The 17,614-nt window shown below is 41.2% G+C and overlaps 1 long non-coding RNA gene across 1 annotated transcript; it reads right to left on the reverse strand.

The window, feature by feature from the left end:
• Positions 1-911: 911 nt before the first annotated feature.
• Positions 912-4,826, reverse strand: LOC112181693. Its single transcript, XR_002929052.2, has 6 exons — positions 4,682-4,826; positions 2,124-2,209; positions 1,971-2,016; positions 1,729-1,840; positions 1,328-1,402; positions 912-1,231 (listed from the first exon to the last, which is right to left on the reverse strand). It is a non-coding gene; the product is annotated as an uncharacterized LOC112181693 (long non-coding RNA).
• Positions 4,827-17,614: the final 12,788 nt, after the last annotated feature.

Raw genomic sequence — 17,614 nt, forward strand, 5'->3', positions numbered from 1 at the left:
ATATATTACATGTAGGTCCCTAACTAATAACGTGGGCAGCCACATAAGAAATAATATTTACAACACTCCCCCTTGGATGTCCACCAATTGATGATGGCATGATAAGTGTTTAAACTATTGATATATTACATGTAGGTCCCTAACTAATAACGTGGACAGCCACATAAGAAATAATATTTACAACACTCCCCCTTGGATGTCCACCAATTGATGATGGCATTGGACGCGCTTATTGTTGCCTCGTTAAAAACCTTGTCAGGTAACAAAAACCCAGTGGAATAAAAATAACCCTGGTCGAAGGACAAAAAGAGCACAACGAGCATATGTCCTAAGTAGCATGTTTCTTGATGCTCCCCCTGATTGCAATCTCCCCCTGATCTTTGCATGCGTCGCTTGATTGCTTCGAGAGTCGTCTCAATCCGATCCCTTCCACTAACTTCTGGAAAGTACACTTAGGTAGAGATTTGGTGAATAAATCAGCCAAGTTTTCGTCGGATCGAATTTGCTTCACTGCAATTTCTTGATTCTTTTGAAGCTCATGAGTGTGAAAGAACCACTACTAGAGAAAACCCATTCAGGGACGAAATCAATTTGTCACTAAATGCTGAGAATTTGTCCCAAAAAGAAGTTTGAGACAAAATCATTTTGTGGCTAAAGTCGTCTCCTAATGCTCGTCCCTAATTATTAAAGGCAACGACTAATACATTCCGTCTCCTAATGCATTTGGAGAAGAAATTAAAATTGTCCCCTATTCAACAAAATTTCATCCCCCATTCTCATTCAGGTTGGCGGGAAAATTAACTATAAATAATGTCAATCAGATGAATAAGGGATGAAACTCATTCGTCTCCTTATTTTTAAAATTCTATATTATTTCCAAATTTAATGACGCTTATAAGATAAATAGGGGATGATTAAAACAGGCAAATATTGAATTTGACAAAGATTCAGATACAAATGAGCAAAGACAAACCCCAATTTCATTATTACAGATGGCAAAAGTTCAAACACTAATAAGACAACGACATAGTTTGTGATAAAACCAGCAACTGAATAAAATGTTTATCTGAAATGCATATCTAACTCGAGTACACTATTGCATTTGCATATGCAAAACTTTGAGGTATCATAATCATTTCTTCTTGGCAATGAAGAGGCCCCACCCATTTCTGCTCTCTAGAGTTACTCCTAACCAGCTTTGCCTTCCATTCACCATGTCATTGTAGTCCTCCTGGACATATTTTGATCGCAAAGAATCAAAATTTCATGAATGCATAGAACTGTAATAACATATCAAATGCCCAGAGAAAATGAGGAAGAAACTCACTTTAGAAAAATCCTCAATGAATGCATCGTTGTCCTTCTCAACAGCATTTAATTCCCGCTGCGGAACTTCTATGAACTGCATGTACTCGAAAACAATATAAGTTCGACAGTCAACTTATTAAATATGTCACTAATGGCTATAATAGGTGGAAGAGCTGTCATTATTACAGTATCTAACTAGAGGGCAAAAACCAAGATTATAAAAGAACTAGTAGTAAGTAAAACATTTCAAAATTTCACTTTTCTCAGCTAGCTTTCGGTTAAACATTTTCTGTTGTTTTGTATAGTATATGAGTTCACCAGCCAAACACACAAATACATTTAATCAATTTGAAAAAGCATTTACAAGCTTGCGTGATGCAAGAGATAGACATAAGAGAAACAAGCAATAATGAGAAACACCTTTAGGTTTTTCTTTGCTTTTAGGTGCCTTAGTGGAAGGGCAAAACTCCCTGGAGATCTTTTAATATGTTTGGCAACTCTCTTGCATCCTTTCCTGGAACCAATTTTGCACCTAACACAACATTAACAAAAGCATATGCCACCATATAGTAAGAACAATGGTAAAACACTAACAACAATAGCATAGCCATTTTCCACTGCAATAAAAGGAAAGGAAGGGAAGAGAGAATAAAATGTGCAACCTGAATCCATTTCACAATTGGTTTTCCAGCACGACCAGTGGAGTGACTGTACAGGCATAACCAAGCCAAATCAACACTTAGAGAATAGAAAAACAATCATCGGAATAAAAATTCAACTATGAACTTACTTCAGACCATAAAATGAAAACTCACTTAAAACTTTTTGCCAGATTTTGACAACATTCTTTGGCAAGCACGACTTCTCCTAACTCCCTCACCAATTTGTCCATTCTCTCCATCTGTTCATTATGGTGAAGACGAATAAAGAAAACTCTCTATATACAATCTCAATATCAGAAATTGAATACCATTAATTATAGCATGCAGGTTTGTCATCGTCTACAAGACTATTGATATATTCATATAAAAATTTCAATTGAATGATCATACACCATGCAAAGAATCGCACCAAGATAACCAACAATTGCCAAATTTTCAATGAATGCAAATATCAAACAATCCCAATAAAACCTAGATAGCTATATTGACGCGCTCAAAGCAAGCGCATAATTTAACCCTGAAATATCGTTAGTAGTATAAGCAAATAGGGATCGTTCTATTCCGGGGATTGAGGGTACACCTGTAATTGTGAAACAAATAAAGAAAAGTATTATTTACAAAAATAAAATAAAGAATATAAATATATACAATTGTATAAACAAATAAAGAATTAAAATAACAAAGTATTATTTACAGAAATAAAATAAAGAATAAATATATACAAGTAAACACAAATAAGGGGGGGATTAGGATTCTTAAAATTAAAATTAAAATAAATAAAATAAAGAAAACGTAAAAACATATATACAAGGGTGGGAACGCAAGGAACAAAGATCAAAATCAATTCCATGTAATCAAATTCGATTCAAACCCTATAATTGTTCTTCCAAGTCATGAGAGAGGAGTTGATCATGTGAAACATTCGAAAGCAAATGATTTCCCATATTTTACTTTTCAATGCTAATTAACCTAAGCGAAAGCACCTAGATTAATCCTATCAAACATGCAATCAAGCCCTAGAAAGCTAGTCAATCATGACATGTTCAACGCATTAGACATAGAGAAAGGCTATCAACTCAAGTGTACAACTTAGTTATGGAAAAGTCCACCTAATTGCAATCCTCTTCAATTAAATTCGATTCTTGTCCAGAACCTTTACTACTTTTGATTCAAGTTACACAAAACGAAAAGTCGATTTCATGTTCTTAAACCTAGCACCAATTACATGCAAATCCTATAAGTGTCGACCCAAATAAGATAAACATATAAAAGTTTTCTGTAAAGCAAATTTAATCGAACAAACTCACATAAGAAACTTAGAATCACAATTATAGAATTCGAAAACTTTATTTAAACATAGAAATTGGGCTTAAACTTTGCCCTAAACATTATTTGTTAACTAGAATTCATAGTCTTACAAAATCAAACAAAGAAAACAAGAGAAAGGATATAATACACCTTGAAAGATGAATGATAAAGCCTTGAGACGAAGAACTTGAAGATCCTTGAAAGCAAGCAATCTTCTAGGGACGACACAAGGGTGGATGGCGGTTAGGAAATTGATGTATTGCATGGCTTCTCTTTCTCTAGGCTTGAAAATGAAGAACAAGAAAACTAGAGAATGAAAAAGAAATATGGAGAGGAAATGGAGAGATAAAGAAGATGGAATGGGTGAAGGAATTGGTGTGGGAAAATGGAAAGGAAATGGAGAGACAAAAAAGATGGAATGGATGAAGGAATTGGTGTAGGAAAATGGAAAGGAAATGGAGAGACAAAGAAGATGGAATGGATGAAGGAATGTGTGATTGAGAGTGAGAGGAGAATGTGTTTAAATAGGGAAGAAAAAGAAGAGTGAAATGATGAGATGAAGAAAAATAATGAAAGTGGAGTATGAAAGTGGTTTGTAAAATATGTAAAAGATGAGGTAATGATGAAAGCAAAGCATGAAGGTGAAGAAATGTGGAAGTGATGATGATGTTTTAGAGTAGAAAAAATGTATCCAAGGAAAAAGAAATGCTTTCTTCATATGGGTGGGAAACATGAATATGTGGTGTTGAGCTGTTTTCAGGTCAGTTTCTTCCCCTTTATTCCTTCAATTATTTCTCCATCAAAACTTCAGAATGAGCCTTCGACTTCTTCATAAAAAATGTTCCACTATGAGTGTAGATCATCCTGACAAATTTTCAGAGCTTTATTTCATGTGGTTGGGCCGGAAATGCTGCTGGACCTCTTACAGGTCCAGTTTTCCGGTTTTGCTTCTGTAGAAAATTGGGCTGATTTTTTGAAGGCCTTCCACTCATATTTTTCTCTGGCACTCTTCATAAGAAATGATCATTTGGGTGTCTAGAATGGATCTGGAGAGTTTCAGCTCATTTCGAGTTCATTTGGTCAGGTGGTCGCTCTTTCTTCCTTGCTTGGCTCTGATTCTCCTAGCCGGAGTAAGAAAATATTCAAGGTTGACTTTTTAGTGCATTTTCATTCTTCTCCATCATTTCTAGGTAATTATGGACGTAACACTCATTTCTTCTTCATCTACTCCAATGTACCTAAAAATAGAAATTAAGTTAAAAATCGATTCGTTAAGGAATAACTAAGCAAAATGTGAGGAATTAACATTTAAAATATCACATTAAAATGCGCCTATCATATATAAAGATAAAGGAATGAAATTTAACACAATTAAAGAAAAGAGGAGAGAACTTTGTACAAACCTTAGCCCTTTGTGAAGCCAATGAACAACTCCTTCCGTCTGGGACGAAGGCTTAGTACCGAATTTCTCTTCAACTCTTGAGACCTCCGTAATTGGAACTTACCCATACTATCTAAGACAAAATTAGCCTTAAAAAAAAAAGGTAAAAGCTGAAGAAGCAAACACCAATTACTCAAACCAAGTGTTTAAGAACCTCAAAACCGCAGAACGTACAATGCAGCTTTTCTTTACAAACTACCTATAAAAAGCTGCAAGAAGCCACTAATCTTGTGGAAAAACTTAAGCATGGATAAAATAGAAAAAACTGAATTCCTCCAAAAACCCAAAGATTTCATCTAATGCAGCCAAACCAAATTTCATCTTTAATATCATACATCTCACAAAAGATTCAATCTTTCCTACCATCAACTCAAGCACGAACACGCTGCCAGCTTTCTAATTCAAATTTCTATACAACACTGTTTCACATAGATGAGCAGAGCCCATAACCCCTTTCAGTTCATCATTTCAAAAACCATAATAAAGAATCGAACTTGATTAAGCAATCAAAACTTCCATGCTAATAGCTCAAAATTTGTGCAAACAAGACCAGGCCCATATATCAAGCATAAAAAAAAATCAATAAGAAATCGAAATGATTACAATTTCATATGGATAAAGTAGTCATAAACTAAGTGGTGAACAAAGCCCAAGTCTCTTTTGGACTGAAAGCTTGGAAATAGAGACTGATAAAGCAAAGCAAAGAGTAACCTGCTTGTGGGATGACTATTGAGCCAAGCCTGGCACGCCAGATAATCAACATATAGTTATAAATGATTAAATGAATAAAAACTCCGGCAAACACCAGAGGTTTGAAAGAAAGAGATAGACTTTGTTCCGAGTTTTCACCGATCGGAGGAGGAAGGGAGAGAGGGAGAGGGAGAGGGACTGAGGGAGAGGGAGATGGAGAGTGATGTTGGGACTTGGGACTGCAAAGTGTTGCCGGTACTGGTGAGAGGAGAGTCGAGAGAGAGTAGAATTGTCGGGGGTGCCATCATGCCTAACGCTTAGGCGCCGTCTAGGCCGCCTCCCAAACCCTTTTCAAGAACACCGATTGTTTTGTGTTTTGCCCGATGAGATTTTATCCTTCTATCTTTATTAAAAATAAAATAAAATAACTTTAATAAAAGATCAAAATATATCCTTTATTTTTTTTAATACTTGTAATTTTACTTGTTTATCCTCTTCCATTAACGTGGTTTTCATAGTACATCTATGAGGGGTATTTACGTAAAAAAATTATATTTTGACCAATAAACACCTAATTTTTAATAGATAAAGTAATTAAAATAAAAGACTTCTAATACCCTAAATACATTAAACTCTTTTCATATAATGTCATCAAAAAAAAAACACTCTTTTCATATAAAAGATGATCTAGAATCCGGATTTTCAAAATAGTTCTCTTAGATTCTTAGTATTAGTCAACAATGCAAGTGTCTTCTAGTCGAGCCTTTAACCTTACTACAACATCAACGAACAAAGATTAACAGTACCAAAACTTAAAAAATAAAAATAAAAATTGAAATTCTGCAAGATTGAAAGCCCTAGTTCAAGATTTAAGGTACTAAATGAGGAGAAGAAAAACTAGAGAGTTGATAGGAGCATAAATTCGACGAATATAGTGTGAAATCCCTTACACTTTTCTTAGTTAATTCCTTGAAAAAGTCAGTTTTAACTTTGTTTTCTTTTTAGGTAGTTCGTGGAGTGATTCAAGAGAAATAAGAGCTGAGAGGGAGCAATGGAGCCATAGATCATGAAGTACTGATGCAGAGGACCAAGTTTGATCAACCTTTTGGCCAGAAATTACAAGGGAAGTCCATGGAAATCGTTGTACAAAACAGTTGCTGCAAAGCAGAAAACTGCAGTTTCAGAATCAGCTTTCTGGGAACGGTTTTGAGGAGCAATTATTGCATCATTCCATCTGCACCTATGAAGGAAGGGCCAGCGATCCTTCAATACATGATGTTATAATTCAACTACAGCTAAAGAACAGGTCAGGAGCATCAACGAGACAGTAGGAAATCAAAGTCGACGTATGCTTCCCGATAAGGCAGAAACTATCGAAACTATCAGCTTTTCACGAAGCTTTTTGGGAGATCTTTTCCGGCGATTTTCTTGGAGTTTTTCCAGAAGGTTATTGATCATTATAGATGATATGATGTCATAGAGAACGTGGGAGTCAAGAACCATCCAGAAACTTGTCAACACGAAGTCGTTCCTTGTCCAAGAAGGAAGCTTCAGAGTCAGAAATTGAATCCTAGTCAAAACAGGACGGTTTTGCAGAATTCTTCTTTGGACGGATTTCCAGGGCATTTTTGGGAGGTTATTGCTGCTGCAAATATGAAGGAGAGTCCTAGAATGATTCCTTAAGATTTTGGGAAGATTATTAAGGCTTGAAAATCATTTAATTATGCACCAAGTAGAGTAATCCTCAAGCAACTAGGGGAGGCTTTCATAGCTGAATTGGAAAAGGAAACTTGGGCTGTGTATTCTATATATATAGAGCAGTAGAACACGTTGAAAGGAAACCATCCTACAGCGCCATCTTCTGCTCCCAAACTCTAGCACACAAAGTCTAAAATTCCCAAGTCTTCAGGAAGGAAAACCGTGCACATCACCATCCATCTCCATCAAGCTCCTGCCGTGCCCTATCTTGAAGGATTGCCTGCATCTAGGGCTGCCTAAAAGTGAATTCGTGGCTCTCATACTCTCCCTTTTACGGTTTTTATTATCTTGTAATCTAATATTCATGCTTTTATTTTTTGAATTTCAGACGATGTGTGGCTAGTTACTTTTTGTTAGGGGCGAGGTTTGAAGCTCCAATTATGTAGAACATATGTTTGTTTAAATCTAGTTTCTTGATATTTGGTGTGAATTGGTTGTTTATTTCTGATTGATTGAAAACTTTTGCATGTGTATGTTTTATGGTCGCGAACATAGGATTTATGCATGTAATTGGAGCTAGGTTTAGAAAATAATTCACCTAATCGTTTTGTTTTCTAATCCACAAGTATGCAAGGCTTTGAACAAAAGTTGATGTTTTAAACAACTAGAAGAGCATGCTAGGTAGGCGTTCCACACTAGACTGCAACTCTATAATCAATCGTTTCCATGAGATCTTAATGCTTCAAATATGTTGATACTATATGTGTTGTTGATAGGATAGCGTTCTATACCTTGATTGCATGTCTGATAGGCTTAGCTATTGTGCGTTCACGTAGACTAAGTAATTAGGGAGACATTAATAAGGGACATGATCTGCTCCGACTTGTTTCTTGGTTGATTTCTGTTCACACCTTAGTAATTGAAACTAGGTTAACTTAACATTGTTCGAAAGTAATTGGTGGTGGATTTCCGAGTCTCTAACATGTTCTCCATTTTGTTTTATCAAAACCAAAAATTAAAATTGTTTTCTTTTTGTTTTCTCTTTTATTTTCGTAGGAACATAAAAACCCCAAAATATTGTTCTTGTTTAGGATTGCAGAGCCCTTTCTATCGCCTTCTGTTTCTTGCCATATTTTTCTCTCTTTTCTAGTGTTTAACGTTTTTGTTTTTGTTTAGTTTCAGATTTTGTTTGTTTGATTTGTGTTTTAGTTAGTTTAAATTAGTTTTTTTTTTTACTTTGTGTGCTTAATTGGTTACCCTCAATCCCCTGCTTGAACGATCCCTGCTTACTCTATATTGCTAACGACTACATCTTGCAGGGTTAAATTGCGCGCTTGTTTTTAGCGTACCAAGAGTCGAGATAGATGAGACGAATTGCATGACAGAGACACTGTGGCTAGGAGTTATTGGTGTTTGGAGGTTCGTACGAGGAATCACAAAGTAGTAATCATTGAATAGTTTGAAAAACTAAGATAAATAGAGAGACTGAATATATGTGAGATCGAAACTACATCGTTTCAATCCCAATCTATTGTTGCACACTATTTACTTTTGTTAAACCCCGTCCAGATGAAAAAAAAATCCGCTAACAAAATTAGGGAATTATGTTTGTTGAAACAAAAAAAATCACAAAGCCCAAAATTGCTGGTGGGATTACAAAAAAAAAGAAAAAAAAAAGCGACGTCCAAGTTTAGGAGGTGGATTTGCTCAATTATTCCTCATGATAATATTATGTTAATCTTGGGGGAATTCAAATGATAGCACTCAAGTTGCCGTAATGGAGTTAATTATGCATGAAATGGTGACTTCAAGATTAGTTGCAAGACAAAGTAACAAAAGCCAACAAAAAGCAAGTTTAGACAAAAGAAGAGGCCAGATGGTCAGATATATCATCCAAAACAAAAGAAGAGGAAGCTGATGAGATTAACCACGGTCAAAGTTGGAAGAGATAATGCAGTTTTTAAATTTCAAAGTTGTTTGGCTCATGCATGCAAATTAACGTCCAAGATGGTTAGTTGGACTTTTCAATTATGATAAGATCAAAGCCAAGCTAGCTGTCATCAATTCAAATCTCAGCACCAAACTTGGTGAAACCGATTTTGACTATCAAATCAGTTCAAATTCAAATCGAGGTCATCCTCAACTCTACCTCATCCATTACTCCCCTATAAAATGAGCTATTACACTAATGGAAAAAAAAAAAGGGGGAGAGCATAACAGAAATACGCAGCAGGGGGAGAGCAGAGAAATACAAAAGAGAGGAGGCAGCAGAGAAAAGGGGAAGACGCATAGAGCAGAAATACAGAGAGGAAAGAAATAGAGAAGAAAGGTCCAAGTTTCGCTACCAGAGAAGGAAAAGAAAAACTGCAGGTATACGGCTGCATCCATGGTTATTTTTTATATGAAATTTCCTAGACGATGCTCATGACAGGAAAAGAAGTCTGCCTCCCTGCGACGCAAGCATCTTCAATTGATCCAAGAGAGAGTGACCGTCTCGTATGGAGTTTACAAACTCTAATAGGCCGTTCATGAACGACCACAACTATTAGAGTTTTTCCAACCTCTCCAAGATGATATTTAACGCATTGAAACAATACGGTTGTTCACGAACAGCCTCGTTTCAATGCTCGAAGCTCCCCATGAAATGGTGTTGTTTGCAGCTCTTAGGTGCTCTCCACTGCTTAATGGCATCGAAACAATACGGTTGTTCACGAACAGCCTCGTTTCAATGCTCAAATCTCCCTTGAGATGGTGTTGCTCATGCATGACTCACGCTCCTCCTAAAATGACATTGCCGTGGTCCTCCTACAAAAATTTGAGGAGGACGAAACAAGCAGAAGAACGGAAGTTCTTGCAACTCTTCATTTGTGAATGAGAGGAAATAATAAAGTGCTATAGCACTCTTTTCTCCATTCAAAGTAAAAGAGACGACGTACTTGACGTTGGTTCAAATTTCTCCTAGCCTACAAGTATTGAACAGAGCCATCACACCTCCTACATGGGGAAAATTGAAGCTCTCTAATTCTTGTTGGCATGTGGTACCAACTTGAAAAGTCAAACGGTGGAGGAGTAACTAAGCCTGCATACGAAAGACAAATGCTTTGAAATCAATATAAAAGCAATTAAAAAATGTATGGCTGCAAGTTAATTAGCAAAGACAATGTCCAGATGCTTGCAAGTCTTTATAATTAAACTTTTGCTTTTGCTCTGTTTCTTGAGGCTGTGGCTCAATAATGGAAGAAGACAAAATGGAGGCCGACTTAATTGGTGGAAGAGAACTCCAGAATGAAAGGTCAATTGTCAACTACATGCAACATGATGAGTTTGAGCGGCAAATTTTGTCCTAACCAAAGTTGCCGAGCCAAAAGATAATCATACAAGCATTAATATTAATGCTACCTATTCATATCACCACACGAACATGGTGCATTCTTTGATAAAAACTCAAGTCAAAGTGGCAGCATTTCGAAGGCTTCCGGGACTAGGATTCAAGGCTTCTCCGAAATTAAAAAGAAGTAGACTAATGGCAAAGTGGACACAACATAAATTAATGATTTGATAAAACATACAATCATTAATTTCAGAATTTTAAGAAAGTGAAGAGTTCCCTCTGAAAGGAAGAAATAAATGAAATTCTCTAAATCTCGATCCGTTGGGCTCCTACAAAAGAAATGGAAGCAAGCCCAATCTACGAAGGTTCACTTCAGATCTTGAGTTCCAAATTGAAAACCCGACTCGTCAAAATGACAAGCGATGACTCGGTGTAGAACTCAACTCTTCGCAGTGGGTATCCAAATCACTTTGTTTACTTGAGCCCGTCTACTTCGGAAGCTCGAGCCCGATTAATTTGCAGCCCAAAGCCCATTCCAAATCTCAAGGCCCACTGCAAACCTCAGTACATCGGGTACTCAAATCAGCAGACACTCTACAATCCGAATGTCCGCAAAAGAAATACACCTGATGGATTCAAGGAATATATATACATCCGTCGAACACAAAAGTTGGTACAAAACCAAGAAATACAAATCTCAATGAACTACGGTCGGTTTGATCCCACAATGGGTACGTAGGCAATCTAGCAACACCCACTAGATGCAACCTCAAGTCCAAACAGAATCCCTGACTCCACCAGTCAAAATTCAGCCAGTCCTAAATTGAATCGTTGACTCCAGTCAAATTCTGCCAACACTAGAAATACAAACTCAAGAACTACAACGGTTTGATCCCTTTACAGGGTATGTAGGCAATCTAGCGACCCACTAGATACAACCGCAAGTCCAAACAAAATCTCTGACTCCCTGGTTCATCCAATCCGAACCCCTGACCTCATCAGTCAAATTCTGCCAAACACCAGGAAACGTCACAGCCTTTCCAAATAAAGTCCATGACTCCCTGGTTCATCCAATCCGAATCCCTGACCTCATCAGTCAAATTCCGCCAAACACCAGGAAACGTCACAACCTTTCCAAACAAATCGAATCTCTGGTTCACTTACACCAAATTCGTCCAAACACTATTCCTATTCCAAAAAGCCATACCCTCCAATGGGTCATTCACCCATTGGAATTCTTGAACTGCGAGTGGCTTGATCCCTCTCCCAGGGTACGTAGGCAACCCATTCAGACATTCGGGTGCAGCCGCAAAAACAAATAAACAAACACACATCCACAATTGGTTTCTTCATAAATGGAATCAAAGGGTGTCTCCCTGTAATGGGGATTGTAATTAAGAGACACATTCTGTCTTGAATGGGTCGAACCCGAAATAATAAAAACTCTATTCACTAAATGAATACGAGTGAAATTATGTTGGGTGACATTTACGCTCACTGTGTGCAGATTTTCCCTCAACAATGTTTTACCCCTAATTCTTTTCGCCCAAAATTTAAAATTCGGTGCAACTAACCTCTTAAATTTTACCAATTATTTGCAAAATCTAAAACGCATATGAGACAAAATTAAATTTCGTCCCCAATTAAATTTTGGGACAAATATTTTTTGTCTCTAATTTAAGCGTATTTGTCTCTAAGTAGCATCAATGGAGAGTTTTGAACAACAAAACTTTTAGGGACAAAATAATTTTTTTTTGTCTCTAATGATGTGTTTGGGAGACGAAAAATTGGTCCGTCGCAAAAAAAAATTGTCTCTAAATGGGTTTTCTCTAGTAGTGAACTTTGGTGCAATATGCTTAGTCTTGTCACCTTTGATGAATCCTTCTTTAATCTGAGCAATACAAACAGTATTGTCTTCATACATGACTGTTGGTTTGTCAGTTACTGATGAAAGCTTGAAGAAAGCTAGAAGAATCGAGAGGAAAAGAGAGAGAGAAAGAATAGAAACTCTTTGTATATTTGATGTGACTTAACAGAATGAATACAAGTAATTGGGTTAGGTATGTATAGTAGTCTAATGAGCACGAACCTAATTAGCACAATTAGTACAATTAGCAACAGAACCGCTACATGATCACCACGTGTCAAGATAAGCTTGAGTACATGCATATTGTGATTGCAGCCTACCTAACCTAATAGTGATTGAAACGTAAATATCTTTTGATATTGGATCGTGACCGTATATCCTATCCTAACACCCCTCCTCAGCTGGATGGGAGGAGAAGCCATCAAGCTGAATCAAATTGAACTGAGGGAGAAGGCGATGATGGACCTAACTGCAACTGATGACAGAGATAGGTATGTGGGCAGTAGCCTTCGACCTTAGCGGTAGGTTGGGTAACTTCAATGGGTAAGACAGCCTCTGTGCCGAACATCATACAAAAAGGAGTTTCTCCGGTGGCGGAGGTTGGAGTTGTTCGGATGGCCCACAGGACTTCTGGGAGTTTCTCCGCCCATAAACCCTTGGCGTCGTCGAGCTTCTTTTTTAACAATTTTTTGATTATCTTGTTTGCCGCTTCGACCTGGCCGTTGGTCTGGGGGTGGGCGACAGATGCAAACCTCAGCTTGGTGCCCAAGTTGATGGTGAAGGAGATGAGCTCGTCATTGTTGAACTGTGTGCCGTTATCTGTGATGATTGTGTGCGGGACACCGTAGCGGCAATAGATATTCTTCCAAAGGAAGTGAATTACCTTGGCGGTAGTTATTGCCGTCAGTGGCTCTGCCTCTATCCACTTGGTGTTGTAATCGATGGCAACAATGATGTATTTGAACTGGCCCTTGGCAGTTTGGAATTTGCCCATCAGATCAAGGCCCCACGTAGAATGAATCCATGGGCCCACGATGATTGACAGTGGCTCTGCTGGTGCGTGTGGGAGATCTGCGAATTGCTGGCATTTGTGGCAAGACCTCGAAATCCGCCGGGCGTCATCGCCAAGTGTGGGCCAGAAGTACCCTTGTCGCATTGTGCGGTTGGCCAGGGATCTGGCGCCCGAGTGGTTTCCGCATTCTCCGCTATGGATTTCAGTTAGGACAACCCTTCCCTCCTCTGGGGTTAGACAGCGGAGGTTTGGATGGGTGAATCCCTGGCGGTAGAGTTTGCCGTGCTGGATGTTGTAGCGGGTTGCTCTTCGTTGGAGCTGCCTTGCCTGGACCTTATCTTCTGGCAATGTTCCGCTGCGCTTGTATGCGATGATTTCGTCCATCCAGCTGGGGTCGACCTGAATGTTGAAGATTTCCGCCAGAGTCTTTGTGATGCTTGGTTTGTTAAGATACTCCACCCTTGTGTCCGCCGGACTCTGATGTGGTTGGGCGGTTGCCAGTCTCGCCAGGGAATCAGCCTTAGCGTTCTTTTCCCTGGGGATTTGTGTGATTGTGTGAAACTTGAACTTTTTTAGCAACGTTTTGACGTACCCCAGATATGCCGCTAGCTGCTGGTCCTTGGCTTGGAAGCTGTCGTTGACCTGGTTGACGACTAGTTGGGAGTCGCTGAATATGTTGACGCTGTCAGCTCCTGAGTCAATGGCGAGGAGTAGGCCGGCGATGAGCGCCTCGTACTCCGCCATATTGTTTGAAGCTTTGAAGTTGAATTTCAACGCATATTCTGCCTTCAGTCCCCCGGGTCCGGTTAGGATGACCCCGGCGCCGCTGGCCTTGGCGCAGGCGGAGCCGTCCACATGTAGGTCCCATCCTGACTGTGGGGTAAGTACCCCTGTACCGGTTACCATTTCTGTTCCGGGCTGTGCTTGAGTACCGGGTTCTGGCTGACGCTCAGTAAGTTCAGCGATGAAGTCTGCTACTGCCTGGCCCTTCATGGCGGTTTTTGGCTTGTACTCGATGTCAAATTCGCTGAGCTCAATCGCCCACTTGCTGAGTCGCCCTGAGTGTTCAGGGTTTTGCATCACCTGTCTCAGCGGTTGATTGGTCAACACATGGATCGTGTGGGCCTGGAAATACTGCCGAAGGCGTCTGGCGGCAACGATAAGTGCAAGCGCCAGCCTTTCCAACGGTGGATACCTTGTTTCTGCTCCGTTCATACCTCTGCCGGCGTAGAATACTGGGAGTTCATCCTGACCCTCCCGCCGAACAATGGCGCAACTTATTGCCGTTGCCGAGACCGCCAGATATATGAATAGTGTCTCTCCTTGGACGGGGACAGAAAGGAGAGGGACTGCCGCCAAATACTCCTTTAGACCTTGGAACGCCGCCTGACACTCTGGGTTCCAGTCAATGACCTTCTTGTGAGTTGTTTTGAGGAGTTTGAAGAATGGGGCGCACTTGTCAGTAAGTCGAGAGATGAATCGAGAAAGGGCGGTTAACTTGCCCTGGAGACACTGGACGTCTACTTTATACTTCGGGTCCGACAGGTCAAGGATGGCCTGTACCTTGTCTGGGTTAGCCTCGATACCTCGCTCGCTGACGATGTAACCCAGAAATTTGCTGGCGGTGACTGCAAAGAAACATTTTTCTGGGTTGAGGCGCATACCATAGGCCAGGAGGATGGTTACAATGATCCTGAGGTTTGCCACATGTCCGCTGGCCTTTATGCTCTTGACTAGCATGTCGTCCACATAAACCTCGATGATTTTTCCCAGATGCTCAGCGAACATTGCGTTCATCAACCGCTGATAAGTTGCACCGGCGTTCTTCAGACCAAAAGGCATGACATTGTAGCAGTAAAGGCCTTTGTCGGTGGTGAAGGTGGTGCATTCTTGGTCGCTGGGGTGCATTTTGATCTGATTGTATCCAGAGAAAGCATCCATCATGCTGAGGAGTTCGTGTCCGGCGGTTGCATCGACCAGCTGATCGATACGAGGTAGCGGGAAACTATCTTTTGGGCATGCCTTGTTTAGGTTTTTGAAGTCGACGCACATCCGCCACTTGCCGCTGGGCTTCTTCACCATTACCAGATTTGAGATCCACTGGGGGTAGATGACCTGGCGGATGAATCCAATGTCCCGTAGTTTGGCGACCTCCTGTCCGATTGCCCGGTATTTTTCCTCATCAAAGGCCCTCCGCTTCTGCTTGATAGGATAGAAAGAGGGTTTGATGGTCAGTTTATGGGTGATTATTTCAGTGGAGATGCCAGGCATGTCTGCATAGGACCATGCAAAGACGGTGGCGTTGTCACGTAAAAACTGAGTGAGTTCTGCCTCCACTTCTGGATCTAGCTGGGAGCCTATGCGGACTGTCCTCTCAGGATGCTCGTCTGAGATGCAGACGGCCTTCAGTGACGTGTCCGGGTTGACCGGCTCCTTCATTACATATTTCTTCTCTTCATCTCTAGGATCCTCAAAGATATTCGGTGGTGGTGGGTCATTACCCACTGCCAGGATTTCATGGCGGCGCGTTGACCGCGCTACAGATGTTGAATAGCATTCTCGTGCCAGCTGTTGGCTTCCCCTCACACAGCCTGTGCCATTGGGCGTGGGGAACTTCATGAGAAGCATGTATCCGGCAATGATGCACTTGAGCTTATTAAGCGCTGGTCGACCAATGATGGCGTTGTACGAGCTGGGACAGTCGACGATAATGAATTCCGTGTGCACCTCCGCCATACAGGGACTAGTGCCAATAACTAGTCGCATGTAATCCGACCCTAGTGGTTGTGTGATGTCTCCGGAGAAGCTGAGCAGTGGCTCATGATCCTGGAGTAGTTTCTTGTTCCGCTTGAGGTGGTCGTAGCAGCCACTGAAGATGACGTTGACAGCGGATCCGCTATCTACCAAGATTCTCCCCACCGAGAATTTGCCAAGAATGGCATCGACTAAGAATGGGTCGTCATGGGGTAAATGTACTCCGCGCTCCTCCTCCTCTGAAAAGGTGATAGGTTCCCATCCTGACTTCGGGAGTTTAGCGGATCTTTCATAGCGGATGTTGCAAACCTCCTTTGGGTGGTTAGCGCGTGCATAGCGCTTTCTTGCCCTGTGAGACATGCTGGTGATTGGAGCACCGCCATCGATGGTGTTGATGCGGCCCAAGGTTTCTACGTTGGCAATTACTGGCGGTGGTTGGCGTACCTTGAACTGCTCCAACTTGCCGTCACGGTATAAAGTCTCAATGGCTGTTTTGAGGGCGTTACAGCTGTTTGTATTGTGGCCGCTGTCCGCGTGGTATTTGCACCACTTGCCGGTGTTCCTGGGTTTGCCCGTTTTTGGGTACTTTGGAGGGGGTGGCGGTGGGATCTGATCCTTGCACTGATTATAGATATCTTCATATGAGGCCGTTAGGACCGTGAAAACTGCATACCGCTGTGAGGACTCCGTCTGCTTGTTGTTGTTGTCATGAGTTGGGCGGTTTCCCTTATAAAAATGTTGTCCCTTCTGCCGCTTGGTTTGGTGGCCGCCCTGCTGCCACTCTCTTTTCTTGTCAACTGGCGGAGCTGAGGGGGGTTTATCAGCGGCTTCCTGGTGATTGGAAGATGGTTGTGCTGATTTTGCTGGCGTTGCTGGTGGTGGTGTTTCTCCATATGTGATGAATTCCGCCTGGGCGTGAATGACCGCCTCACTCATGGCGTGGTCGTACGTTGCATTGGGATGGTTGTAATTGAGGTGATAGAGGAACGGTCCCCTGAGGAGTCCTTTCCTGAAGGCTGCCGACGCCATAGTTTTGTCCAGGTCGCGGCACTGAGATGCTGCCGCTCGCCATCTTGTGACAAAGGCCTTCAGTGACTCGTCCTCCCCCTGTTTGACGCTGAACAGCTGACTTGTGTTGTGATGTCCGGCAGACAATAGGATGAAGCGGGAGAGGAAAGCATGCGACAGTGCATGGAATGAGCCGACCGATCCTGGCGGACATTCAAAAAACCAGTTCATTGCTTCGCCGTCCAATGTTTCGCTGAACAGATGGCACAGGGTGGCGTCGTCGAATCCCTTGTTGTTGGTGACCTTCTTGAAGGTGTCCATGTGGACAAAGGGATCGGTCATTCCGCCATATGGCGACATTTTTGGGGTCTTTGCATATGTTGGCCTGACGGCCTGTAGGATCGCGGCGGAAAAGGGGCCGGGTCTGGAAGTGAACAGCGGGTTCCGAGTTGATGTCGGGACGCCCGTCTCCGCCCGGATTAACCTCTGCTCCAATTGGTGCATCCTTTCCAATAACTGGGCGGTTGCATCGCCG

Source organism: Rosa chinensis, chromosome 1 (genome assembly GCF_002994745.2).
Source record: "Rosa chinensis cultivar Old Blush chromosome 1, RchiOBHm-V2, whole genome shotgun sequence".
In the NCBI taxonomy this organism is placed as follows: domain Eukaryota; kingdom Viridiplantae; phylum Streptophyta; class Magnoliopsida; order Rosales; family Rosaceae; genus Rosa; species Rosa chinensis.